General features: G+C 43.9%; 27 non-coding genes across 27 annotated transcripts; 26 read left to right on the top strand and 1 right to left on the bottom strand.

The window, feature by feature from the left end:
- Positions 1 to 264: 264 nt before the first annotated feature.
- LOC114429567 (U2 spliceosomal RNA) lies at positions 265 to 455 on the top strand. Its single transcript, XR_003669810.1, has one exon. It is a non-coding gene; the product is annotated as a U2 spliceosomal RNA (small nuclear RNA).
- Positions 456 to 1,261: 806 nt separating this feature from the next.
- On the top strand, positions 1,262 to 1,426 carry LOC114429535 (U1 spliceosomal RNA). Its single transcript, XR_003669781.1, has one exon. It is a non-coding gene; the product is annotated as a U1 spliceosomal RNA (small nuclear RNA).
- A 356-nt stretch (positions 1,427 to 1,782) lies between these two features.
- LOC114429566 (U2 spliceosomal RNA) lies at positions 1,783 to 1,973 on the top strand. Its single transcript, XR_003669809.1, has one exon. It is a non-coding gene; the product is annotated as a U2 spliceosomal RNA (small nuclear RNA).
- An 805-nt stretch (positions 1,974 to 2,778) lies between these two features.
- On the top strand, positions 2,779 to 2,943 carry LOC114429551 (U1 spliceosomal RNA). Its single transcript, XR_003669796.1, has one exon. It is a non-coding gene; the product is annotated as a U1 spliceosomal RNA (small nuclear RNA).
- A 356-nt stretch (positions 2,944 to 3,299) lies between these two features.
- On the top strand, positions 3,300 to 3,490 carry LOC114429565 (U2 spliceosomal RNA). Its single transcript, XR_003669808.1, has one exon. It is a non-coding gene; the product is annotated as a U2 spliceosomal RNA (small nuclear RNA).
- An 805-nt stretch (positions 3,491 to 4,295) lies between these two features.
- LOC114429534 (U1 spliceosomal RNA) lies at positions 4,296 to 4,460 on the top strand. Its single transcript, XR_003669780.1, has one exon. It is a non-coding gene; the product is annotated as a U1 spliceosomal RNA (small nuclear RNA).
- Positions 4,461 to 4,816: 356 nt separating this feature from the next.
- On the top strand, positions 4,817 to 5,007 carry LOC114429564 (U2 spliceosomal RNA). Its single transcript, XR_003669807.1, has one exon. It is a non-coding gene; the product is annotated as a U2 spliceosomal RNA (small nuclear RNA).
- An 805-nt stretch (positions 5,008 to 5,812) lies between these two features.
- On the top strand, positions 5,813 to 5,977 carry LOC114429533 (U1 spliceosomal RNA). Its single transcript, XR_003669779.1, has one exon. It is a non-coding gene; the product is annotated as a U1 spliceosomal RNA (small nuclear RNA).
- Positions 5,978 to 6,333: 356 nt separating this feature from the next.
- Positions 6,334 to 6,524, top strand: LOC114429563 (U2 spliceosomal RNA). Its single transcript, XR_003669806.1, has one exon. It is a non-coding gene; the product is annotated as a U2 spliceosomal RNA (small nuclear RNA).
- An 805-nt stretch (positions 6,525 to 7,329) lies between these two features.
- On the top strand, positions 7,330 to 7,494 carry LOC114429532 (U1 spliceosomal RNA). The gene has a single exon (XR_003669778.1). It is a non-coding gene; the product is annotated as a U1 spliceosomal RNA (small nuclear RNA).
- Positions 7,495 to 7,850: 356 nt separating this feature from the next.
- LOC114429562 (U2 spliceosomal RNA) lies at positions 7,851 to 8,041 on the top strand. Its single transcript, XR_003669805.1, has one exon. It is a non-coding gene; the product is annotated as a U2 spliceosomal RNA (small nuclear RNA).
- An 806-nt stretch (positions 8,042 to 8,847) lies between these two features.
- LOC114429531 (U1 spliceosomal RNA) lies at positions 8,848 to 9,012 on the top strand. The gene has a single exon (XR_003669777.1). It is a non-coding gene; the product is annotated as a U1 spliceosomal RNA (small nuclear RNA).
- Positions 9,013 to 9,368: 356 nt separating this feature from the next.
- LOC114429560 (U2 spliceosomal RNA) lies at positions 9,369 to 9,559 on the top strand. Its single transcript, XR_003669803.1, has one exon. It is a non-coding gene; the product is annotated as a U2 spliceosomal RNA (small nuclear RNA).
- Positions 9,560 to 10,364: 805 nt separating this feature from the next.
- LOC114429530 (U1 spliceosomal RNA) lies at positions 10,365 to 10,529 on the top strand. Its single transcript, XR_003669776.1, has one exon. It is a non-coding gene; the product is annotated as a U1 spliceosomal RNA (small nuclear RNA).
- Positions 10,530 to 10,885: 356 nt separating this feature from the next.
- LOC114429559 (U2 spliceosomal RNA) lies at positions 10,886 to 11,076 on the top strand. The gene has a single exon (XR_003669802.1). It is a non-coding gene; the product is annotated as a U2 spliceosomal RNA (small nuclear RNA).
- An 806-nt stretch (positions 11,077 to 11,882) lies between these two features.
- Positions 11,883 to 12,047, top strand: LOC114429529 (U1 spliceosomal RNA). The gene has a single exon (XR_003669775.1). It is a non-coding gene; the product is annotated as a U1 spliceosomal RNA (small nuclear RNA).
- Positions 12,048 to 12,403: 356 nt separating this feature from the next.
- LOC114429521 (U2 spliceosomal RNA) lies at positions 12,404 to 12,594 on the top strand. Its single transcript, XR_003669768.1, has one exon. It is a non-coding gene; the product is annotated as a U2 spliceosomal RNA (small nuclear RNA).
- Positions 12,595 to 13,474: 880 nt separating this feature from the next.
- On the bottom strand, positions 13,475 to 13,580 carry LOC114429526 (U6 spliceosomal RNA). The gene has a single exon (XR_003669772.1). It is a non-coding gene; the product is annotated as a U6 spliceosomal RNA (small nuclear RNA).
- An 899-nt stretch (positions 13,581 to 14,479) lies between these two features.
- On the top strand, positions 14,480 to 14,670 carry LOC114429558 (U2 spliceosomal RNA). Its single transcript, XR_003669801.1, has one exon. It is a non-coding gene; the product is annotated as a U2 spliceosomal RNA (small nuclear RNA).
- An 804-nt stretch (positions 14,671 to 15,474) lies between these two features.
- Positions 15,475 to 15,639, top strand: LOC114429523 (U1 spliceosomal RNA). Its single transcript, XR_003669770.1, has one exon. It is a non-coding gene; the product is annotated as a U1 spliceosomal RNA (small nuclear RNA).
- Positions 15,640 to 15,995: 356 nt separating this feature from the next.
- On the top strand, positions 15,996 to 16,186 carry LOC114429518 (U2 spliceosomal RNA). The gene has a single exon (XR_003669765.1). It is a non-coding gene; the product is annotated as a U2 spliceosomal RNA (small nuclear RNA).
- An 811-nt stretch (positions 16,187 to 16,997) lies between these two features.
- Positions 16,998 to 17,162, top strand: LOC114429512 (U1 spliceosomal RNA). The gene has a single exon (XR_003669759.1). It is a non-coding gene; the product is annotated as a U1 spliceosomal RNA (small nuclear RNA).
- Positions 17,163 to 17,486: 324 nt separating this feature from the next.
- LOC114429517 (U2 spliceosomal RNA) lies at positions 17,487 to 17,677 on the top strand. The gene has a single exon (XR_003669764.1). It is a non-coding gene; the product is annotated as a U2 spliceosomal RNA (small nuclear RNA).
- An 806-nt stretch (positions 17,678 to 18,483) lies between these two features.
- LOC114429572 (U1 spliceosomal RNA) lies at positions 18,484 to 18,648 on the top strand. Its single transcript, XR_003669815.1, has one exon. It is a non-coding gene; the product is annotated as a U1 spliceosomal RNA (small nuclear RNA).
- A 356-nt stretch (positions 18,649 to 19,004) lies between these two features.
- On the top strand, positions 19,005 to 19,195 carry LOC114429519 (U2 spliceosomal RNA). The gene has a single exon (XR_003669766.1). It is a non-coding gene; the product is annotated as a U2 spliceosomal RNA (small nuclear RNA).
- Positions 19,196 to 20,001: 806 nt separating this feature from the next.
- LOC114429561 (U1 spliceosomal RNA) lies at positions 20,002 to 20,166 on the top strand. Its single transcript, XR_003669804.1, has one exon. It is a non-coding gene; the product is annotated as a U1 spliceosomal RNA (small nuclear RNA).
- Positions 20,167 to 20,522: 356 nt separating this feature from the next.
- LOC114429516 (U2 spliceosomal RNA) lies at positions 20,523 to 20,713 on the top strand. The gene has a single exon (XR_003669763.1). It is a non-coding gene; the product is annotated as a U2 spliceosomal RNA (small nuclear RNA).
- Positions 20,714 to 21,808: the final 1,095 nt, after the last annotated feature.

The raw sequence follows: 21,808 nt of genomic DNA, 5'->3' as shown, positions 1-21,808 counted from the left end.
GCATGAAATTTGCACTCCTAGTGGTTTGTTCAGCATGAAATTTGCACTCCTATTCTTTTCTCTAGGCCTCATGTGTGGATTAAAGATTTGCTGACTGCATTATAATTTAGTTTTTCACTTTGATTTGTGTTGGGCCCTTTAGTCAAGTTGTAGAAGGGCAGTTTCTAGCTGAAAGCTAAAATCGGAGTCGCTGTTCGTCTTCGGAACCATCAGTGAGAGAGACGGCGCCGTGCATGGCTCGCTTTCCTCTGGCCCCAGCGTGGCATCGCTTCTCGGCCTTTTGGCTAAGATCAAGTGTAGTATCTGTTCTTATCAGTTTAATATCTGATACGTCCCCTACCCGGGGACCATATATTAAATTGCTTTTTGGACAAGGGAGATGGAATTGGGGCTTGCTCCGTCCACTCCACGCATCAACCTGGTATTGCAGTACTTCCAGGAATGGTGCACCCCCTCCTTTTGCTGTAGAAAAATACACGGAGAAGATTTACCGTAGTAGTTTGACATGCGTGGATGCTGCTCTCCTTGAAACACGAAGCACCCAACTCTCATCTTCAGTGACCAGGAAAAATGAGCTTCTGTGTGAAAGGGAGATGTGGCTTCAGGATGAGCTCTGGGGCGTGTGCAAACATATAAATACTTCATAAATAAAATAGAAATTAGGAAATGAACAATAAGCAACCTTTTAGGGAACAAAATGTGTACATTACTGTACAAAGAAGTATGATAAACATGACAGACCTGCAAGAAATCTTCCCTGTTATGGAACTGTATTGTGTATGAAGCGTAGTTCACACTCCGCACCAGCAGGTGGCAGCAGCAGAAAAGCCAGATGGCTAAGCAAGATTTAGACAAAAAAAGGAAGTGATTGTACTGTGAGGAGAAAACAATTTGCTGTTATATTCCTTCCTCTGAATGTCACATGTATATCAGATAGTCTTCTGTCTTGATATTGTCATACAGCTTTGTTTCACCTGGATTTGCTGGCAGATTTCTTTAGTCTTTTTTTTGTAAGGATAGAAAGACTTGTAGGGGTAATCTGAATGTTAAAGTATGATGGAAAGTGCAGGGTGTGTGCTCCAAATAAACAGTTAATCTTGACTGGCATTTGTGCCAAAACCTAGTTACTCTATAATGGCAGTCTATGAAGATGCAGCCTGAGCTGTGTGTGTGTGGTTTTGATGGTTTGTAGATTGTCAGGTACCATTGTTCAGGGGGGCATCTGTGTGAAAGGCTCCCCTGTTTGTGACGTGCCCAACTCATACTTACCTGGCAGGGGAGATACCATGATCAAGAAGGTGGTTCACCCAGGGCGAGGCTCAGCCATTGCACTCTAGGTTGTGCTGACCCCTGCGAATTCCCCAAATGTGGGAATCTCGACTGCATAATTTCTGGTAGTGGGGGACTGCGTTCGCGCTCTCCCCTCATAACGTGTTTAATGAAAATGAACAAGCAGCTCTCTGTGTGCGTGTGTGTTTACCTGGTGCTCTCTCGCAGCACCTTCCAGTGGTTTGTTTAGCATGAAATTTGCACTCCTAGTGGTTTGTTCAGCATGAAATTTGCACTCCTATTCTTTTCTCTAGGCCTCATGTGTGGATTAAAGATTTGCTGACTGCATTATAATTTAGTTTTTCACTTTGATTTGTGTTGGGCCCTTTAGTCAAGTTGTAGAAGGGCAGTTTCTAGCTGAAAGCTAAAATCGGAGTCGCTGTTCGTCTTCGGAACCATCAGTGAGAGAGACGGCGCCGTGCATGGCTCGCTTTCCTCTGGCCCCAGCGTGGCATCGCTTCTCGGCCTTTTGGCTAAGATCAAGTGTAGTATCTGTTCTTATCAGTTTAATATCTGATACGTCCCCTACCCGGGGACCATATATTAAATTGCTTTTTGGACAAGGGAGATGGAATTGGGGCTTGCTCCGTCCACTCCACGCATCAACCTGGTATTGCAGTACTTCCAGGAATGGTGCACCCCCTCCTTTTGCTGTAGAAAAATACACGGAGAAGATTTACCGTAGTAGTTTGACATGCGTGGATGCTGCTCTCCTTGAAACACGAAGCACCCAACTCTCATCTTCAGTGACCAGGAAAAATGAGCTTCTGTGTGAAAGGGAGATGTGGCTTCAGGATGAGCTCTGGGGCGTGTGCAAACATATAAATACTTCATAAATAAAATAGAAATTAGGAAATGAACAATAAGCAACCTTTTAGGGAACAAAATGTGTACATTACTGTACAAAGAAGTATGATAAACATGACAGACCTGCAAGAAATCTTCCCTGTTATGGAACTGTATTGTGTATGAAGCGTAGTTCACACTCCGCACCAGCAGGTGGCAGCAGCAGAAAAGCCAGATGGCTAAGCAAGATTTAGACAAAAAAAGGAAGTGATTGTACTGTGAGGAGAAAACAATTTGCTGTTATATTCCTTCCTCTGAATGTCACATGTATATCAGATAGTCTTCTGTCTTGATATTGTCATACAGCTTTGTTTCACCTGGATTTGCTGGCAGATTTCTTTAGTCTTTTTTTGTAAGGATAGAAAGACTTGTAGGGGTAATCTGAATGTTAAAGTATGATGGAAAGTGCAGGGTGTGTGCTCCAAATAAACAGTTAATCTTGACTGGCATTTGTGCCAAAACCTAGTTACTCTATAATGGCAGTCTATGAAGATGCAGCCTGAGCTGTGTGTGTGTGGTTTTGATGGTTTGTAGATTGTCAGGTACCATTGTTCAGGGGGGCATCTGTGTGAAAGGCTCCCCTGTTTGTGACGTGCCCAACTCATACTTACCTGGCAGGGGAGATACCATGATCAAGAAGGTGGTTCACCCAGGGCGAGGCTCAGCCATTGCACTCTAGGTTGTGCTGACCCATGCGAATACCCCAAATGTGGGAATCTCGACTGCATAATTTCTGCTAGTGGGGGACTGCGTTCGCGCTCTCCCCTCATAACGTGTTTAATGAAAATGAACAAGCAGCTCTCTGTGTGCGTGTGTGTTTACCTGGTGCTCTCTCGCAGCACCTTCCAGTGGTTTGTTTAGCATGAAATTTGCACTCCTAGTGGTTTGTTCAGCATGAAATTTGCACTCCTATTCTTTTCTCTAGGCCTCATGTGTGGATTAAAGATTTGCTGACTGCATTATAATTTAGTTTTTCACTTTGATTTGTGTTGGGCCCTTTAGTCAAGTTGTAGAAGGGCAGTTTCTAGCTGAAAGCTAAAATCGGAGTCGCTGTTCGTCTTCGGAACCATCAGTGAGAGAGACGGCGCCGTGCATGGCTCGCTTTCCTCTGGCCCCAGCGTGGCATCGCTTCTCGGCCTTTTGGCTAAGATCAAGTGTAGTATCTGTTCTTATCAGTTTAATATCTGATACGTCCCCTACCCGGGGACCATATATTAAATTGCTTTTTGGACAAGGGAGATGGAATTGGGGCTTGCTCCGTCCACTCCACGCATCAACCTGGTATTGCAGTACTTCCAGGAATGGTGCACCCCCTCCTTTTGCTGTAGAAAAATACACGGAGAAGATTTACCGTAGTAGTTTGACATGCGTGGATGCTGCTCTCCTTGAAACACGAAGCACCCAACTCTCATCTTCAGTGACCAGGAAAAATGAGCTTCTGTGTGAAAGGGAGATGTGGCTTCAGGATGAGCTCTGGGGCGTGTGCAAACATATAAATACTTCATAAATAAAATAGAAATTAGGAAATGAACAATAAGCAACCTTTTAGGGAACAAAATGTGTACATTACTGTACAAAGAAGTATGATAAACATGACAGACCTGCAAGAAATCTTCCCTGTTATGGAACTGTATTGTGTATGAAGCGTAGTTCACACTCCGCACCAGCAGGTGGCAGCAGCAGAAAAGCCAGATGGCTAAGCAAGATTTAGACAAAAAAAGGAAGTGATTGTACTGTGAGGAGAAAACAATTTGCTGTTATATTCCTTCCTCTGAATGTCACATGTATATCAGATAGTCTTCTGTCTTGATATTGTCATACAGCTTTGTTTCACCTGGATTTGCTGGCAGATTTCTTTAGTCTTTTTTTGTAAGGATAGAAAGACTTGTAGGGGTAATCTGAATGTTAAAGTATGATGGAAAGTGCAGGGTGTGTGCTCCAAATAAACAGTTAATCTTGACTGGCATTTGTGCCAAAACCTAGTTACTCTATAATGGCAGTCTATGAAGATGCAGCCTGAGCTGTGTGTGTGTGGTTTTGATGGTTTGTAGATTGTCAGGTACCATTGTTCAGGGGGGCATCTGTGTGAAAGGCTCCCCTGTTTGTGACGTGCCCAACTCATACTTACCTGGCAGGGGAGATACCATGATCAAGAAGGTGGTTCACCCAGGGCGAGGCTCAGCCATTGCACTCTAGGTTGTGCTGACCCCTGCGAATTCCCCAAATGTGGGAATCTCGACTGCATAATTTCTGGTAGTGGGGGACTGCGTTCGCGCTCTCCCCTCATAACGTGTTTAATGAAAATGAACAAGCAGCTCTCTGTGTGCGTGTGTGTTTACCTGGTGCTCTCTCGCAGCACCTTCCAGTGGTTTGTTTAGCATGAAATTTGCACTCCTAGTGGTTTGTTCAGCATGAAATTTGCACTCCTATTCTTTTCTCTAGGCCTCATGTGTGGATTAAAGATTTGCTGACTGCATTATAATTTAGTTTTTCACTTTGATTTGTGTTGGGCCCTTTAGTCAAGTTGTAGAAGGGCAGTTTCTAGCTGAAAGCTAAAATCGGAGTCGCTGTTCGTCTTCGGAACCATCAGTGAGAGAGACGGCGCCGTGCATGGCTCGCTTTCCTCTGGCCCCAGCGTGGCATCGCTTCTCGGCCTTTTGGCTAAGATCAAGTGTAGTATCTGTTCTTATCAGTTTAATATCTGATACGTCCCCTACCCGGGGACCATATATTAAATTGCTTTTTGGACAAGGGAGATGGAATTGGGGCTTGCTCCGTCCACTCCACGCATCAACCTGGTATTGCAGTACTTCCAGGAATGGTGCACCCCCTCCTTTTGCTGTAGAAAAATACACGGAGAAGATTTACCGTAGTAGTTTGACATGCGTGGATGCTGCTCTCCTTGAAACACGAAGCACCCAACTCTCATCTTCAGTGACCAGGAAAAATGAGCTTCTGTGTGAAAGGGAGATGTGGCTTCAGGATGAGCTCTGGGGCGTGTGCAAACATATAAATACTTCATAAATAAAATAGAAATTAGGAAATGAACAATAAGCAACCTTTTAGGGAACAAAATGTGTACATTACTGTACAAAGAAGTATGATAAACATGACAGACCTGCAAGAAATCTTCCCTGTTATGGAACTGTATTGTGTATGAAGCGTAGTTCACACTCCGCACCAGCAGGTGGCAGCAGCAGAAAAGCCAGATGGCTAAGCAAGATTTAGACAAAAAAAGGAAGTGATTGTACTGTGAGGAGAAAACAATTTGCTGTTATATTCCTTCCTCTGAATGTCACATGTATATCAGATAGTCTTCTGTCTTGATATTGTCATACAGCTTTGTTTCACCTGGATTTGCTGGCAGATTTCTTTAGTCTTTTTTTGTAAGGATAGAAAGACTTGTAGGGGTAATCTGAATGTTAAAGTATGATGGAAAGTGCAGGGTGTGTGCTCCAAATAAACAGTTAATCTTGACTGGCATTTGTGCCAAAACCTAGTTACTCTATAATGGCAGTCTATGAAGATGCAGCCTGAGCTGTGTGTGTGTGGTTTTGATGGTTTGTAGATTGTCAGGTACCATTGTTCAGGGGGGCATCTGTGTGAAAGGCTCCCCTGTTTGTGACGTGCCCAACTCATACTTACCTGGCAGGGGAGATACCATGATCAAGAAGGTGGTTCACCCAGGGCGAGGCTCAGCCATTGCACTCTAGGTTGTGCTGACCCCTGCGAATTCCCCAAATGTGGGAATCTCGACTGCATAATTTCTGGTAGTGGGGGACTGCGTTCGCGCTCTCCCCTCATAACGTGTTTAATGAAAATGAACAAGCAGCTCTCTGTGTGCGTGTGTGTTTACCTGGTGCTCTCTCGCAGCACCTTCCAGTGGTTTGTTTAGCATGAAATTTGCACTCCTAGTGGTTTGTTCAGCATGAAATTTGCACTCCTATTCTTTTCTCTAGGCCTCATGTGTGGATTAAAGATTTGCTGACTGCATTATAATTTAGTTTTTCACTTTGATTTGTGTTGGGCCCTTTAGTCAAGTTGTAGAAGGGCAGTTTCTAGCTGAAAGCTAAAATCGGAGTCGCTGTTCGTCTTCGGAACCATCAGTGAGAGAGACGGCGCCGTGCATGGCTCGCTTTCCTCTGGCCCCAGCGTGGCATCGCTTCTCGGCCTTTTGGCTAAGATCAAGTGTAGTATCTGTTCTTATCAGTTTAATATCTGATACGTCCCCTACCCGGGGACCATATATTAAATTGCTTTTTGGACAAGGGAGATGGAATTGGGGCTTGCTCCGTCCACTCCACGCATCAACCTGGTATTGCAGTACTTCCAGGAATGGTGCACCCCCTCCTTTTGCTGTAGAAAAATACACGGAGAAGATTTACCGTAGTAGTTTGACATGCGTGGATGCTGCTCTCCTTGAAACACGAAGCACCCAACTCTCATCTTCAGTGACCAGGAAAAATGAGCTTCTGTGTGAAAGGGAGATGTGGCTTCAGGATGAGCTCTGGGGCGTGTGCAAACATATAAATACTTCATAAATAAAATAGAAATTAGGAAATGAACAATAAGCAACCTTTTAGGGAACAAAATGTGTACATTACTGTACAAAGAAGTATGATAAACATGACAGACCTGCAAGAAATCTTCCCTGTTATGGAACTGTATTGTGTATGAAGCGTAGTTCACACTCCGCACCAGCAGGTGGCAGCAGCAGAAAAGCCAGATGGCTAAGCAAGATTTAGACAAAAAAAGGAAGTGATTGTACTGTGAGGAGAAAACAATTTGCTGTTATATTCCTTCCTCTGAATGTCACATGTATATCAGATAGTCTTCTGTCTTGATATTGTCATACAGCTTTGTTTCACCTGGATTTGCTGGCAGATTTCTTTAGTCTTTTTTTGTAAGGATAGAAAGACTTGTAGGGGTAATCTGAATGTTAAAGTATGATGGAAAGTGCAGGGTGTGTGCTCCAAATAAACAGTTAATCTTGACTGGCATTTGTGCCAAAACCTAGTTACTCTATAATGGCAGTCTATGAAGATGCAGCCTGAGCTGTGTGTGTGTGGTTTTGATGGTTTGTAGATTGTCAGGTACCATTGTTCAGGGGGGCATCTGTGTGAAAGGCTCCCCTGTTTGTGACGTGCCCAACTCATACTTACCTGGCAGGGGAGATACCATGATCAAGAAGGTGGTTCACCCAGGGCGAGGCTCAGCCATTGCACTCTAGGTTGTGCTGACCCCTGCGAATTCCCCAAATGTGGGAATCTCGACTGCATAATTTCTGGTAGTGGGGGACTGCGTTCGCGCTCTCCCCTCATAACGTGTTTAATGAAAATGAACAAGCAGCTCTCTGTGTGCGTGTGTGTTTACCTGGTGCTCTCTCGCAGCACCTTCCAGTGGTTTGTTTAGCATGAAATTTGCACTCCTAGTGGTTTGTTCAGCATGAAATTTGCACTCCTATTCTTTTCTCTAGGCCTCATGTGTGGATTAAAGATTTGCTGACTGCATTATAATTTAGTTTTTCACTTTGATTTGTGTTGGGCCCTTTAGTCAAGTTGTAGAAGGGCAGTTTCTAGCTGAAAGCTAAAATCGGAGTCGCTGTTCGTCTTCGGAACCATCAGTGAGAGAGACGGCGCCGTGCATGGCTCGCTTTCCTCTGGCCCCAGCGTGGCATCGCTTCTCGGCCTTTTGGCTAAGATCAAGTGTAGTATCTGTTCTTATCAGTTTAATATCTGATACGTCCCCTACCCGGGGACCATATATTAAATTGCTTTTTGGACAAGGGAGATGGAATTGGGGCTTGCTCCGTCCACTCCACGCATCAACCTGGTATTGCAGTACTTCCAGGAATGGTGCACCCCCTCCTTTTGCTGTAGAAAAATACACGGAGAAGATTTACCGTAGTAGTTTGACATGCGTGGATGCTGCTCTCCTTGAAACACGAAGCACCCAACTCTCATCTTCAGTGACCAGGAAAAATGAGCTTCTGTGTGAAAGGGAGATGTGGCTTCAGGATGAGCTCTGGGGCGTGTGCAAACATATAAATACTTCATAAATAAAATAGAAATTAGGAAATGAACAATAAGCAACCTTTTAGGGAACAAAATGTGTACATTACTGTACAAAGAAGTATGATAAACATGACAGACCTGCAAGAAATCTTCCCTGTTATGGAACTGTATTGTGTATGAAGCGTAGTTCACACTCCGCACCAGCAGGTGGCAGCAGCAGAAAAGCCAGATGGCTAAGCAAGATTTAGACAAAAAAAGGAAGTGATTGTACTGTGAGGAGAAAACAATTTGCTGTTATATTCCTTCCTCTGAATGTCACATGTATATCAGATAGTCTTCTGTCTTGATATTGTCATACAGCTTTGTTTCACCTGGATTTGCTGGCAGATTTCTTTAGTCTTTTTTTTGTAAGGATAGAAAGACTTGTAGGGGTAATCTGAATGTTAAAGTATGATGGAAAGTGCAGGGTGTGTGCTCCAAATAAACAGTTAATCTTGACTGGCATTTGTGCCAAAACCTAGTTACTCTATAATGGCAGTCTATGAAGATGCAGCCTGAGCTGTGTGTGTGTGGTTTTGATGGTTTGTAGATTGTCAGGTACCATTGTTCAGGGGGGCATCTGTGTGAAAGGCTCCCCTGTTTGTGACGTGCCCAACTCATACTTACCTGGCAGGGGAGATACCATGATCAAGAAGGTGGTTCACCCAGGGCGAGGCTCAGCCATTGCACTCTAGGTTGTGCTGACCCCTGCGAATTCCCCAAATGTGGGAATCTCGACTGCATAATTTCTGGTAGTGGGGGACTGCGTTCGCGCTCTCCCCTCATAACGTGTTTAATGAAAATGAACAAGCAGCTCTCTGTGTGCGTGTGTGTTTACCTGGTGCTCTCTCGCAGCACCTTCCAGTGGTTTGTTTAGCATGAAATTTGCACTCCTAGTGGTTTGTTCAGCATGAAATTTGCACTCCTATTCTTTTCTCTAGGCCTCATGTGTGGATTAAAGATTTGCTGACTGCATTATAATTTAGTTTTTCACTTTGATTTGTGTTGGGCCCTTTAGTCAAGTTGTAGAAGGGCAGTTTCTAGCTGAAAGCTAAAATCGGAGTCGCTGTTCGTCTTCGGAACCATCAGTGAGAGAGACGGCGCCGTGCATGGCTCGCTTTCCTCTGGCCCCAGCGTGGCATCGCTTCTCGGCCTTTTGGCTAAGATCAAGTGTAGTATCTGTTCTTATCAGTTTAATATCTGATACGTCCCCTACCCGGGGACCATATATTAAATTGCTTTTTGGACAAGGGAGATGGAATTGGGGCTTGCTCCGTCCACTCCACGCATCAACCTGGTATTGCAGTACTTCCAGGAATGGTGCACCCCCTCCTTTTGCTGTAGAAAAATACACGGAGAAGATTTACCGTAGTAGTTTGACATGCGTGGATGCTGCTCTCCTTGAAACACGAAGCACCCAACTCTCATCTTCAGTGACCAGGAAAAATGAGCTTCTGTGTGAAAGGGAGATGTGGCTTCAGGATGAGCTCTGGGGCGTGTGCAAACATATAAATACTTCATAAATAAAATAGAAATTAGGAAATGAACAATAAGCAACCTTTTAGGGAACAAAATGTGTACATTACTGTACAAAGAAGTATGATAAACATGACAGACCTGCAAGAAATCTTCCCTGTTATGGAACTGTATTGTGTATGAAGCGTAGTTCACACTCCGCACCAGCAGGTGGCAGCAGCAGAAAAGCCAGATGGCTAAGCAAGATTTAGACAAAAAAAGGAAGTGATTGTACTGTGAGGAGAAAACAATTTGCTGTTATATTCCTTCCTCTGAATGTCACATGTATATCAGATAGTCTTCTGTCTTGATATTGTCATACAGCTTTGTTTCACCTGGATTTGCTGGCAGATTTCTTTAGTCTTTTTTTGTAAGGATAGAAAGACTTGTAGGGGTAATCTGAATGTTAAAGTATGATGGAAAGTGCAGGGTGTGTGCTCCAAATAAACAGTTAATCTTGACTGGCATTTGTGCCAAAACCTAGTTACTCTATAATGGCAGTCTATGAAGATGCAGCCTGAGCTGTGTGTGTGTGGTTTTGATGGTTTGTAGATTGTCAGGTACCATTGTTCAGGGGGGCATCTGTGTGAAAGGCTCCCCTGTTTGTGACGTGCCCAACTCATACTTACCTGGCAGGGGAGATACCATGATCAAGAAGGTGGTTCACCCAGGGCGAGGCTCAGCCATTGCACTCTAGGTTGTGCTGACCCCTGCGAATTCCCCAAATGTGGGAATCTCGACTGCATAATTTCTGGTAGTGGGGGACTGCGTTCGCGCTCTCCCCTCATAACGTGTTTAATGAAAATGAACAAGCAGCTCTCTGTGTGCGTGTGTGTTTACCTGGTGCTCTCTCGCAGCACCTTCCAGTGGTTTGTTTAGCATGAAATTTGCACTCCTAGTGGTTTGTTCAGCATGAAATTTGCACTCCTATTCTTTTCTCTAGGCCTCATGTGTGGATTAAAGATTTGCTGACTGCATTATAATTTAGTTTTTCACTTTGATTTGTGTTGGGCCCTTTAGTCAAGTTGTAGAAGGGCAGTTTCTAGCTGAAAGCTAAAATCGGAGTCGCTGTTCGTCTTCGGAACCATCAGTGAGAGAGACGGCGCCGTGCATGGCTCGCTTTCCTCTGGCCCCAGCGTGGCATCGCTTCTCGGCCTTTTGGCTAAGATCAAGTGTAGTATCTGTTCTTATCAGTTTAATATCTGATACGTCCCCTACCTGGGGACCATATATTAAATTGCTTTTTGGACAAGGGAGGTGGAATTGGGGCTTGCTCCGTCCACTCCACGCATCAACCTGGTATTGCAGTACTTCCAGGAATGGTGCACCCCCTCCTTTTGCTGTAGAAAAATACACGGAGAAGATTTACCGTAGTAGTTTGACATGCGTGGATGCTGCTCTCCTTGAAACACGAAGCACCCAACTCTCATCTTCAGTGACCAGGAAAAATGAGCTTCTGTGTGAAAGGGAGATGTGGCTTCAGGATGAGCTCTGGGGCGTGTGCAAACATATAAATACTTCATAAATAAAATAGAAATTAGGAAATGAACAATAAGCAACCTTTTAGGGAACAAAATGTGTACATTACTGTACAAAGAAGTATGATAAACATGACAGACCTGCAAGAAATCTTCCCTGTTATGGAACTGTATTGTGTATGAAGCGTAGTTCACACTCCGCACCAGCAGGTGGCAGCAGCAGAAAAGCCAGATGGCTAAGCAAGATTTAGACAAAAAAAGGAAGTGATTGTACTGTGAGGAGAAAACAATTTGCTGTTATATTCCTTCCTCTGAATGTCACATGTATATCAGATAGTCTTCTGTCTTGATATTGTCATACAGCTTTGTTTCACCTGGATTTGCTGGCAGATTTCTTTAGTCTTTTTTTTGTAAGGATAGAAAGACTTGTAGGGGTAATCTGAATGTTAAAGTATGATGGAAAGTGCAGGGTGTGTGCTCCAAATAAACAGTTAATCTTGACTGGCATTTGTGCCAAAACCTAGTTACTCTATAATGACAGTCTATGAAGATGCAGCCTGAGCTGTGTGTGTGTGGTTTTGATGGTTTGTAGATTGTCAGGTACCATTGTTCAGGGGGGCATCTGTGTGAAAGGCTCCCCTGTTTGTGACGTGCCCAACTCATACTTACCTGGCAGGGGAGATACCATGATCAAGAAGGTGGTTCACCCAGGGCGAGGCTCAGCCATTGCACTCTAGGTTGTGCTGACCCCTGCGAATTCCCCAAATGTGGGAATCTCGACTGCATAATTTCTGGTAGTGGGGGACTGCGTTCGCGCTCTCCCCTCATAACGCGTTTAATGAAAATGAACAAGCAGCTCTCTGTGTGCGTGTGTGTTTACCTGGTGCTCTCTCGCAGCACCTTCCAGTGGTTTGTTTAGCATGAAATTTGCACTCCTAGTGGTTTGTTCAGCATGAAATTTGCACTCCTATTCTTTTCTCTAGGCCTCATGTGTGGATTAAAGATTTGCTGACTGCATTATAATTTAGTTTTTCACTTTGATTTGTGTTGGGCCCTTTAGTCAAGTTGTAGAAGGGCAGTTTCTAGCTGAAAGCTAAAATCGGAGTCGCTGTTCGTCTTCGGAACCATCAGTGAGAGAGACGGCGCCGTGCATGGCTCGCTTTCCTCTGGCCCCAGCGTGGCATCGCTTCTCGGCCTTTTGGCTAAGATCAAGTGTAGTATCTGTTCTTATCAGTTTAATATCTGATACGTCCCCTACCTGGGGACCATATATTAAATTGCTTTTTGGACAAGGGAGATGGAATAGGAGCTTGCTCCGTCCATTCCACGCAGCAACCTGGTATTGCAGTACTTCCAGGAATGGTGCACCCCCTCCTATTGCTGTAGAAAAATACACGGAGAAGATTTACCGTAGTAGTTTGACATGCGTGGATGCTGCTCTCCTTGAAACACAAAGCACCCAACTCTCATCTTCAGTGACCAGGAAAAATGAGCTTCTGTGTGAAAGGGAGATGTGGCTTCAGGATGAGCTCTGGGGCGTGTGCAAACATATAAATACTTAATAAATAAAATAGAAATTAGGAAATGAACAATAAGCAACCTTTTAGGGAACAAAATGTGTACATTACTGTACAAAGAAGTGTGATATACATGACAGACTATTGTCAATTTGAATCGAACAAAAATTCAAGAGCCAGAAGTCAGCCTTCAGCAGGATTTTGTTCAGATCAATTGTTGACACGTATCAGCCAGCCAATTCAGATAAAATCCCCCGAACCTCAAACTGAAGATCTTTTATAGTCAAGCCTGTCTGTGTGTGTGTGGGTGAAGGTGTGTGTGTAAATTAGGCAACTAATTCTGGCATTGTGTGTGCTTCCACATCTGTTTCCTATCAACTGACTTGTTTTTAAGCACATAGCCAGTTCAACCGAGGACAAGCCTGGTCATTCTGACCTAGCTCCTCAACTCTTGAACTAAGCAAGTAAGGAGAAAACAATGAACAAGGATAGATAAAGGAATTCTGAATCTGACCAGAGACATCGCCATTGAAATACATGATTGACAGCCTCTTTGTGTGGAGATCAGTGGTGTCTGTCTCTTGTCTGTGAGAAGCTCCACACCCAGGCCTCTCCAGTAGTTAGTATTTTTAAGTTTCCAGTCAACGGAGTGTTGACAGAATCTGTAGGTGCAGTAGTAGTCGTAGCTACATCAGAAAACTGAAATTCTTTATAAAAAAAAAAATTAAAAAATGTAAAAAATGAGGAACGCTTCACGAATTTGCGTGTCATCCTTGCGCAGGGGCCATGCTAATCTTCTCTGTATCGTTCCAATTTTAGTATATGTGCTACCGAAATAACACATTTGTACCTTCGTACAGGTGTGTTTATGTACAGCTTCTCTGTCACCGGAACCTGTAAGTCACGGTGCTCTTAGAATGTGCTTAAAATGTAAATCAGTCTCTTCCCGGAAGCTGATTGGCCCGTCCTTTTTTCTGTGCCAGACAAAGGCGATGCATATCCACAGGTCTAATGAGAAGAATTAAAAGTTGAAATGAGTATCAGCTAGGTGACAGAAGTCAATATACTTAACAATATTTTATATGTCCATCAGTGTCCAGTAAGCACATTTCAGTGTGAACCAAATACTACATACAACAGAGCAATACAATAATATGTTTTGCAGTAGTCCGTCTGCTCTATACACAGCAAAATTGGACAGTTGAAATTTCATAGTTAAAGGTTAAGGAGTTGATTTTAAGTTGATTTCAACTCCGAAAGTGTAATTTCAACACTTTCAGAGTTAAACTGTGTCTAGTTGTGTGCCTCTGCCTCCACCCCAGTATGGCTGACATGCACAGGTTCCTTTTGATGATGTGCTCGATAATGGCCTCCTGTTTCTCCTGGTTGTTTGAAAAAGTTGTTCACACTCCACACCAGCAGGTGGCAGCAGCTGAATTTAATGAAAATGAACAAGGATGTGAGTGTTTACCTGGTGCTCTCTCTCAGCACCTTCCAGTGGTTTGTTCAGCATGAAATTTGCACTCCTATTCTTTTCTCTAGGCCTCATGTGTGGATTAAAGATTTGCTGACTGCATTATAATTTAGTTTTTCACTTTGATTTGTGTTGGGCCCTTTAGTCAAGTTGTAGAAGGGCAGTTTCTAGCTGAAAGCTAAAATCGGAGTCGCTGTTCGTCTTCGGAACCATCAGTGAGAGGGACGGCGCCGTGCATGGCTCGCTTTCCTCTGGCCCCAGCGTGGCATCGCTTCTCGGCCTTTTGGCTAAGATCAAGTGTAGTATCTGTTCTTATCAGTTTAATATCTGATACGTCCCCTACCTGGGGACCATATATTAAATTGCTTTTTGGACAAGGGAGATGGAATAGGGGCTTGCTCCGTCCACTCCACGCATCAACCTGGTATTGCAGTACTTCCAGGAATGGTGCACCCCCTCCTTTTGCTGTAGAAAAATACACGGAGAAGATTTACCGTAGTAGTTTGACATGCGTGGATGCTGCTCTCCTTGAAACACGAAGCACCCAACTCTCATCTTCAGTGACCAGGAAAATGAGCTTCTGTGTGAAAGGGAGATGTGGCTTCAGGATGAGCTCTGGGGCGTGTGCAAACATATAAATACTTCATAAATAAAATAGAAATTAGGAAATGAACAATAAGCAACCTTTTAGGGAACAAAATGTGTACATTACTGTACAAAGAAGTATGATAAACATGACAGACCTGCAAGAAATCTTCCCTGTTATGGAACTGTATTGTGTATGAAGCGTAGTTCACACTCCGCACCAGCAGGTGGCAGCAGCAGAAAAGCCAGATGGCTAAGCAAGATTTAGACAAAAAAAGGAAGTGATTGTACTGTGAGGAGAAAACAATTTGCTGTTATATTCCTTCCTCTGAATGTCACATGTATATCAGATAGTCTTCTGTCTTGATATTGTCATACAGCTTTGTTTCACCTGGATTTGCTGGCAGATTTCTTTAGTCTTTTTTTGTAAGGATAGAAAGACTTGTAGGGGTAATCTGAATGTTAAAGTATGATGGAAAGTGCAGGGTGTGTGCTCCAAATAAACAGTTAATCTTGACTGGCATTTGTGCCAAAACCTAGTTACTCTATAATGGCAGTCTATGAAGATGCAGCCTGAGCTGTGTGTGTGTGGTTTTGATGGTTTGTAGATTGTCAGGTACCATTGTTCAGGGGGGCATCTGTGTGAAAGGCTCCCCTGTTTGTGACGTGCCCAACTCATACTTACCTGGCAGGGGAGATACCATGATCAAGAAGGTGGTTCACCCAGGGCGAGGCTCAGCCATTGCACTCTAGGTTGTGCTGACCCCTGCGAATTCCCCAAATGTGGGAATCTCGACTGCATAATTTCTGGTAGTGGGGGACTGCGTTCGCGCTCTCCCCTCATAACGTGTTTAATGAAAATGAACAAGCAGCTCTCTGTGTGCGTGTGTGTTTACCTGGTGCTCTCTCGCAGCACCTTCCAGTGGTTTGTTTAGCATGAAATTTGCACTCCTAGTGGTTTGTTCAGCATGAAATTTGCACTCCTATTCTTTTCTCTAGGCCTCATGTGTGGATTAAAGATTTGCTGACTGCATTATAATTTAGTTTTTCACTTTGATTTGTGTTGGGCCCTTTAGTCAAGTTGTAGAAGGGCAGTTTCTAGCTGAAAGCTAAAATCGGAGTCGCTGTTCGTCTTCGGAACCATCAGTGAGAGAGACGGCGCCGTGCATGGCTCGCTTTCCTCTGGCCCCAGCGTGGCATCGCTTCTCGGCCTTTTGGCTAAGATCAAGTGTAGTATCTGTTCTTATCAGTTTAATATCTGATACGTCCCCTACCCGGGGACCATATATTAAATTGCTTTTTGGACAAGGGAGGTGGAATTGGGGCTTGCTCCGTCCACTCCACGCATCAACCTGGTATTGCAGTACTTCCAGGAATGGTGCACCCCCTCCTTTTGCTGTAGAAAAATACACGGAGAAGATTTACCGTAGTAGTTTGACATGCGTGGATGCTGCTCTCCTTGAAACACGAAGCACCCAACTCTCATCTTCAGTGACCAGGAAAAATGAGCTTCTGTGTGAAAGGGAGATGTGGCTTCAGGATGAGCTCTGGGGCGTGTGCAAACATATAAATACTTCATAAATAAAATAGAAATTAGGAAATGAACAATAAGCAACCTTTTAGGGAACAAAATGTGTACATTACTGTACAAAGAAGTATGATAAACATGACAGACCTGCAAGAAATCTTCCCTGTTATGGAACTGTATTGTGTATGAAGCGTAGTTCACACTCCGCACCAGCAGGTGGCAGCAGCAGAAAAGCCAGATGGCTAAGCAAGATTTAGACAAAAAAAGGAAGTGATTGTACTGTGAGGAGAAAACAATTTGCTGTTATATTCCTTCCTCTGAATGTCACATGTATATCAGATAGTCTTCTGTCTTGATATTGTCATACAGCTTTGTTTCACCTGGATTTGCTGGCAGATTTCTTTAGTCTTTTTTTTGTAAGGATAGAAAGACTTGTAGGGGTAATCTGATCTGATTGTTAAAGTATGATGGAAAGTGCAGGGTGTGTGCTCCAAATAAACAGTTAATCTTGACTGGCATTTGTGCCAAAACCTAGTTACTCTATAATGACAGTCTATGAAGATGCAGCCTGAGCTGTGTGTGTGTGGTTTTGATGGTTTGTAGATTGTCAGGTACCATTGTTCAGGGGGGCATCTGTGTGAAAGGCTCCCCTGTTTGTGACGTGCCCAACTCATACTTACCTGGCAGGGGAGATACCATGATCAAGAAGGTGGTTCACCCAGGGCGAGGCTCAGCCATTGCACTCTAGGTTGTGCTGACCCCTGCGAATTCCCCAAATGTGGGAATCTCGACTGCATAATTTCTGGTAGTGGGGGACTGCGTTCGCGCTCTCCCCTCATAACGCGTTTAATGAAAATGAACAAGCAGCTCTCTGTGTGCGTGTGTGTTTACCTGGTGCTCTCTCGCAGCACCTTCCAGTGGTTTGTTTAGCATGAAATTTGCACTCCTATTCTTTTCTCTAGGCCTCATGTGTGGATTAAAGATTTGCTGACTGCATTATAATTTAGTTTTTCACTTTGATTTGTGTTGGGCCCTTTAGTCAAGTTGTAGAAGGGCAGTTTCTAGCTGAAAGCTAAAATCGGAGTCGCTGTTCGTCTTCGGAACCATCAGTGAGAGAGACGGCGCCGTGCATGGCTCGCTTTCCTCTGGCCCCAGCGTGGCATCGCTTCTCGGCCTTTTGGCTAAGATCAAGTGTAGTATCTGTTCTTATCAGTTTAATATCTGATACGTCCCCTACCCGGGGACCATATATTAAATTGCTTTTTGGACAAGGGAGGTGGAATTGGGGCTTGCTCCGTCCACTCCACGCATCAACCTGGTATTGCAGTACTTCCAGGAATGGTGCACCCCCTCCTTTTGCTGTAGAAAAATACACGGAGAAGATTTACCGTAGTAGTTTGACATGCGTGGATGCTGCTTTCCTTGAAACACGAAGCACCCAACTCTCATCTTCAGTGACCAGGAAAAATGAGCTTCTGTGTGAAAGGGAGATGTGGCTTCAGGATGAGCTCTGGGGCGTGTGCAAACATATAAATACTTCATAAATAAAATAGAAATTAGGAAATGAACAATAAGCAACCTTTTAGGGAACAAAATGTGTACATTACTGTACAAAGAAGTATGATAAACATGACAGACCTGCAAGAAATCTTCCCTGTTATGGAACTGTATTGTGTATGAAGCGTAGTTCACACTCCGCACCAGCAGGTGGCAGCAGCAGAAAAGCCAGATGGCTAAGCAAGATTTAGACAAAAAAAGGAAGTGATTGTACTGTGAGGAGAAAACAATTTGCTGTTATATTCCTTCCTCTGAATGTCACATGTATATCAGATAGTCTTCTGTCTTGATATTGTCATACAGCTTTGTTTCACCTGGATTTGCTGGCAGATTTCTTTAGTCTTTTTTTTGTAAGGATAGAAAGACTTGTAGGGGTAATCTGAATGTTAAAGTATGATGGAAAGTGCAGGGTGTGTGCTCCAAATAAACAGTTAATCTTGACTGGCATTTGTGCCAAAACCTAGTTACTCTATAATGACAGTCTATGAAGATGCAGCCTGAGCTGTGTGTGTGTGGTTTTGATGGTTTGTAGATTGTCAGGTACCATTGTTCAGGGGGGCATCTGTGTGAAAGGCTCCCCTGTTTGTGACGTGCCCAACTCATACTTACCTGGCAGGGGAGATACCATGATCAAGAAGGTGGTTCACCCAGGGCGAGGCTCAGCCATTGCACTCTAGGTTGTGCTGACCCCTGCGAATTCCCCAAATGTGGGAATCTCGACTGCATAATTTCTGGTAGTGGGGGACTGCGTTCGCGCTCTCCCCTCATAACGTGTTTAATGAAAATGAACAAGAGGCTCTCTGTGTGCGTGTGTGTTTACCTGGTGCTCTCTCGCAGCACCTTCCAGTGGTTTGTTTAGCATGAAATTTGCACTCCTAGTGGTTTGTTCAGCATGAAATTTGCACTCCTATTCTTTTCTCTAGGCCTCATGTGTGGATTAAAGATTTGCTGACTGCATTATAATTTAGTTTTTCACTTTGATTTGTGTTGGGCCCTTTAGTCAAGTTGTAGAAGGGCAGTTTCTAGCTGAAAGCTAAAATCGGAGTCGCTGTTCGTCTTCGGAACCATCAGTGAGAGAGACGGCGCCGTGCATGGCTCGCTTTCCTCTGGCCCCAGCGTGGCATCGCTTCTCGGCCTTTTGGCTAAGATCAAGTGTAGTATCTGTTCTTATCAGTTTAATATCTGATATTTCCCCTACCCGGGGACCATATATTAAATTGCTTTTTGGACAAGGGAGATGGAATTGGGGCTTGCTCCGTCCACTCCACGCATCAACCTGGTATTGCAGTACTTCCAGGAATGGTGCACCCCCTCCTTTTGCTGTAGAAAAATACACGGAGAAGATTTACCGTAGTAGTTTGACATGCGTGGATGCTGCTCTCCTTGAAACACGAAGCACCCAACTCTCATCTTCAGTGACCAGGAAAAATGAGCTTCTGTGTGAAAGGGAGATGTGGCTTCAGGATGAGCTCTGGGGCGTGTGCAAACATATAAATACTTCATAAATAAAATAGAAATTAGGAAATGAACAATAAGCAACCTTTTAGGGAACAAAATGTGTACATTACTGTACAAAGAAGTATGATAAACATGACAGACCTGCAAGAAATCTTCCCTGTTATGGAACTGTATTGTGTATGAAGCGTAGTTCACACTCCGCACCAGCAGGTGGCAGCAGCAGAAAAGCCAGATCGCTAAGCAAGATTTAGACAAAAAAAGGAAGTGATTGTACTGTGAGGAGAAAACAATTTGCTGTTATATTCCTTCCTCTGAATGTCACATGTATATCAGATAGTCTTCTGTCTTGATATTGTCATACAGCTTTGTTTCACCTGGATTTGCTGGCAGATTTCTTTAGTCTTTTTTTTGTAAGGATAGAAAGACTTGTAGGGGTAATCTGAATATTAAAGTATGATGGAAAGTGCAGGGTGTGTGCTCCAAATAAACAGTTAATCTTGACTGGCATTTGTGCCAAAACCTAGTTACTCTATAATGACAGTCTATGAAGATGCAGCCTGAGCTGTGTGTGTGTGGTTTTGATGGTTTGTAGATTGTCAGGTACCATTGTTCAGGGGGGCATCTGTGTGAAAGGCTCCCCTGTTTGTGACGTGCCCAACTCATACTTACCTGGCAGGGGAGATACCATGATCAAGAAGGTGGTTCACCCAGGGCGAGGCTCAGCCATTGCACTCTAGGTTGTGCTGACCCCTGCGAATTCCCCAAATGTGGGAATCTCGACTGCATAATTTCTGGTAGTGGGGGACTGCGTTCGCGCTCTCCCCTCATAACGTGTTTAATGAAAATGAACAAGCAGCTCTCTGTGTGCGTGTGTGTTTACCTGGTGCTCTCTCGCAGCACCTTCCAGTGGTTTGTTTAGCATGAAATTTGCACTCCTAGTGGTTTGTTCAGCATGAAATTTGCACTCCTATTCTTTTCTCTAGGCCTCATGTGTGGATTAAAGATTTGCTGACTGCATTATAATTTAGTTTTTCACTTTGATTTGTGTTGGGCCCTTTAGTCAAGTTGTAGAAGGGCAGTTTCTAGCTGAAAGCTAAAATCGGAGTCGCTGTTCGTCTTCGGAACCATCAGTGAGAGAGACGGCGCCGTGCATGGCTCGCTTTCCTCTGGCCCCAGCGTGGCATCGCTTCTCGGCCTTTTGGCTAAGATCAAGTGTAGTATCTGTTCTTATCAGTTTAATATCTGATACGTCCCCTACCCGGGGACCATATATTAAATTGCTTTTTGGACAAGGGAGGTGGAATTGGGGCTTGCTCCGTCCACTCCACGCATCAACCTGGTATTGCAGTACTTCCAGGAATGGTGCACCCCCTCCTTTTGCTGTAGAAAAATACACGGAGAAGATTTACCGTAGTAGTTTGACATGCGTGGATGCTGCTCTCCTTGAAACACGAAGCACCCAACTCTCATCTTCAGTGACCAGGAAAAATGAGCTTCTGTGTGAAAGGGAGATGTGGCTTCAGGATGAGCTCTGGGGCGTGTGCAAACATATAAATACTTCATAAATAAAATAGAAATTAGGAAATGAACAATAAGCAACCTTTTAGGGAACAAAATGTGTACATTACTGTACAAAGAAGTATGATAAACATGACAGACCTGCAAGAAATCTTCCCTGTTATGGAACTGTATTGTGTATGAAGCGTAGTTCACACTCCGCACCAGCAGGTGGCAGCAGCAGAAAAGCCAGATCGCTAAGCAAGATTTAGACAAAAAAAGGAAGTGATTGTACTGTGAGGAGAAAACAATTTGCTGTTATATTCCTTCCTCTGAATGTCACATTGTTAGGGACATAAAAATCTTCTGGATCCTTTCATTCATCTTCCCCGGTTCTTTGATTAAGAAGAAGTTGACAATATCTGGTCTCAAAATTACAATTTATTCTAACAGTAAAGAAGCAAATTCTGGGTCACACAAACAGAGATCTCTGTGGTTGCCTGGCCTCACAGCCAGAGAACAATATGCCATTCTTGTAAACACCTTTTATCCTATCTTGAAATCCCATAAAATCATGTCCTTCCCTAACTCTTCACCAATGGGGTCAGCTGAACTGATATTTAGTTTACCTTATTTGGTAATGGTTACACCTTAGAGTCAGGAGAAAACAGAAAGAAATAGCAGGGGGTCCCCTTTTGTCAGTCGTAAACCTAAGTTGAAGATAAGTTCTCCACGAGAATGATCACTGTCCCATACGAGTGACTTTATGACGCCCCATAAAAGCTTACACCTCTTCCCCCATGTAAGCTCACTTTAAGTCCTAGCATCTCATAGGCTGTGGGTCAAATCTGAGAGTGACCAGGAAACCAAACTCACAGGAAAGGTGGGTCGTAAAATGGGGTCATAGGGGATGAACACATTACTTCAATCAAGATCTAGATTTACAACCTTAGCTTGATATCAACCAGAGC

This window comes from Parambassis ranga, unplaced genomic scaffold (assembly GCF_900634625.1).
Source record: "Parambassis ranga unplaced genomic scaffold, fParRan2.1 scaffold_156_arrow_ctg1, whole genome shotgun sequence".
NCBI classification, from domain to species: domain Eukaryota; kingdom Metazoa; phylum Chordata; class Actinopteri; family Ambassidae; genus Parambassis; species Parambassis ranga.
The sequence above is the reverse complement of the archived record's forward strand: the minus strand, read 5'-3'. Positions and strand labels throughout refer to the sequence as shown.